Source organism: Mastomys coucha, unplaced genomic scaffold (genome assembly GCF_008632895.1).
Source record: "Mastomys coucha isolate ucsf_1 unplaced genomic scaffold, UCSF_Mcou_1 pScaffold15, whole genome shotgun sequence".
In the NCBI taxonomy this organism is placed as follows: Eukaryota; Metazoa; Chordata; class Mammalia; order Rodentia; family Muridae; genus Mastomys; species Mastomys coucha.
The window spans coordinates 140,530,568-140,533,738 of record NW_022196897.1 but is presented as its reverse complement, the minus strand read 5'-3'; positions in this window follow the sequence as shown (position 1 = coordinate 140,533,738).

Here is a 3,171-nt window from a genome sequence, read left to right as displayed (position 1 = left end):
TGACCTCTTCAGACACCAGATGCACATGTAGTAGAAATATATACATGCATGCAAAACACCCATATAAGTAAGAAAGGGCCTTTCTTACTTAAAGCCTTGTGAAAATAAGGAGCACAACATGGGTTACCCTAACCGAAAGAACCCAGGACACAAAAACTCATGGCAATCTTTCCGCCCTTGCCTCTCAAGTGCTGGAATTATAGACATGATAGCCCAGCTCGATAGCTTTTTGCCTTATTATAGTCAGTGGTAGGACTGAACCCAAGGCCAACCATATGCTGGGAAAGCACTCTCCCCCTAAGTTAAATCCCCTGTCCTGACAAAAGATTTTTTCTTTCACATCCAAAATAATTTATTTATTATGTAAAGGTTGTTGAAAAATGGGGGGTAGAACCCCACTCTCAGGGCTCGGGAACAACGACCCCAAACACCACCAAGATGCATACTTGATGCAATCAGCAAGAGGTTCTTTTATTCAGCGCTGGGCAAGACTCATATCCCATGCAGGGGTAGAGGAGTCTGGCCCCAAGCAAAAATTTAAACAGGTTTTTATACCTACACAGTTGCTGGGGAAGAGGGGAGACTGAGGCAAAGGAAAGTACGGAGTGGTCTCTGATTGGCGCTGGCTTGTGCTAGGGTTCAGGAGCAGGTTAGCCACCTGGCAGTTGTTTGTTACCTCTTTTTTTCTTTTTTCTGTCAGGGCGCTCTGGTCTCTAAGTTCTGGGAGCTGGTCTCCCATTGTTTCTAAGTTCTGGGAGCTGGTCTCCCATTGAGTTCAACTAATGGCTAAGTTCCCACAGTACAGTTTGAAAATTTTAACCTCTCATTCCCTCCTCTTCTATTGGAACTAATTCTAATCCTAGAACGTCTGATTCTGATTTCTTTAAGGCTTGATACTGTTGACAGAGCATGAGTACCTGAACCATACTAATTTTTTCTCTGATAAATCCTACCAGCCGATTTAAAATGCAAGGCCCAAAGGTCAGCAAAGGGTACAGGATTATTAAAGGGCCCATTAGGGAGGATATCAGGGTAGCGAACCAAGGCGACTTATTGAACCATGATTCGAACCAGCTTCGTTGGCTTTCTCTTTCTCTCTGTCTGGCGTTTAATCTTTCTTTTAATTTATTTAGATTATCTGTGACTACACCAGAGTGGTCTATATAAAAACAACATTCTTCTTTTAAAGCAGCACATAACCCCCCCTTCTTTTAGGAATAACAGATCTAGGCCCCTTCTGTTTTGTAACACAACTTCAGATAGGGAGGTCAGTGAATCTCTTAATTTAGCAATAGAATCTTCTAATAATTTGAGATCAGCATCTATAGCCTGTCGGAGTCCTGCAAAAGAGTAGGGTTGTTGGACTAATGCCTCAGTCCCTGTGCCCACTCCTGCCACTACACCAAGGTCCAACATTATGGCTAGGGTTAAAGTCACAGGTTCTCTCTTGAATCTGCTCTTTCCTTCCATTTCATCTAAAAATGAAGAATCAGTGTGGTATAGTAACCTTGGAACTAACTGAACCAGAACACAAAAATCTTTTCGGAGGATTGCTGGGTGGACACAGGGAGTCAAACCAGAGTTGCAGGCCCACCATCTACTGTAGGGGGGAAGCAAGTATTGACTATCAGAGGAGTTAACACTATAATTTCGGCTACACGAGTGGCTCTTATTTGCTGGAAAGTGTCCAATGCAAAGTCCTTGTCCAGAAACAGAGGACAAGGTCAATCTGACCTGACCACTCTGGGACCATCTACAATATTCAGGATTGAGATTTCGTGTTATGTTTCTATCTATGCCAGTAGCTTCATAATAGGGGTGGCATGAAGTGCATGAAGGACCGCCCAGCAATATCAGGTATACTTGTTTACATCCTTAATCCCAGCACTCAGGAGTCAGAGGCAGTCATTTCTCTGTGAGTCTGAGGCTAGCCTGGTCTACGGAGTGAGCTCTAGGTCTCACGGGTCTAGAACATAGTGTGAGACCTTGTCTCAGCAATAGAGCTGGGAATGACCTCCCTGGAGAGTTGGAATGGGGATAGGCCAGACCTGACCTTGAAGAACCTGAAGGGGAGCGGGAGATGTGTGCTGGAGGAGCTCTTCCTGAAGCAATGATGGGTTCAGCTGAGTCTCTGTAAACCTAGTGGTAGCACACTGGATGGACCCACAGGCTCTAGTCGAGGACCTTAGCCTGGAGACACCCATTCCCTCCCCACTCTGGTGGATGAAAAGGAAGGTCCATATTCAACCCCTTAGAGGATTCTGTGGGCTCAGCCCTCAGAGCAATCCAGAACCCCACCATAGATCACGCTCCTCACCGCTGTCACTCCACACCAGGTCACCATCACCTCTTGCTTGGTCTATCACAGTAACCCCTGAAGTGTGCCCCACAATGACTTTCCAAAGACACCTATCCCCAGAATGTCCCTTAAAAGTTGTGAGAGGAATAGTATTCTGGATTGTCCAGTCAGACACGGTGTGATTACAAGGAGGATCAGAATGCAAGATGCTCCTCCTGGCTTTGAAGATGAAGCCAGGCCAAGCCAAGAAATGCTGACTTTAAGAATCTAGAAAAAAGATCTGGAGAGATGGCTCAGTGGTTTTAAGCACTGACTGCTCTTCCACAGGTTCTGAGTTCAATTCCCAGCAATCACATGGTGACTCAAACCATCTATAATGGGATCCAATGCCCACTCCCACTTCAAGTAGTCTCATGACAGCTACAATGTACTTATATATGTAAAATAAATAAATCTTTAAATTAAAAAAAAAAATCTAGAAAAACCCAGGTGGTAGTAACACATGTCTTTAATCCCAGCACTCAGAAAGTATAGAGGCAGGCAGATTTCTGTGAATTCAAAGCTAGCCTGGTCTACAGAGTGAGTTCCAGGACAGCCAGGGCTACACAGAGAAACTCCGTCTTGGAAAAAAAAAGTTAGGGGGTAGGAATTCAGAGATATAATTTTCAGTAGGTAAAGGCACTTGGGGCCAAGCCAGAGGACCTGAGTTCATACCCATATACATAAATAAAATGCAATTTTTGTTTTTAAGACAGAAAAGCAATGGATAGATTTGTCCTCCTCTAAAGTCCCTGGTATTAACACAGTCCTTGACTTCAGCAAGAAGCATTATGAGCTTCTGACCTTCAAAACTATACCAAAAAAAAAAAAAA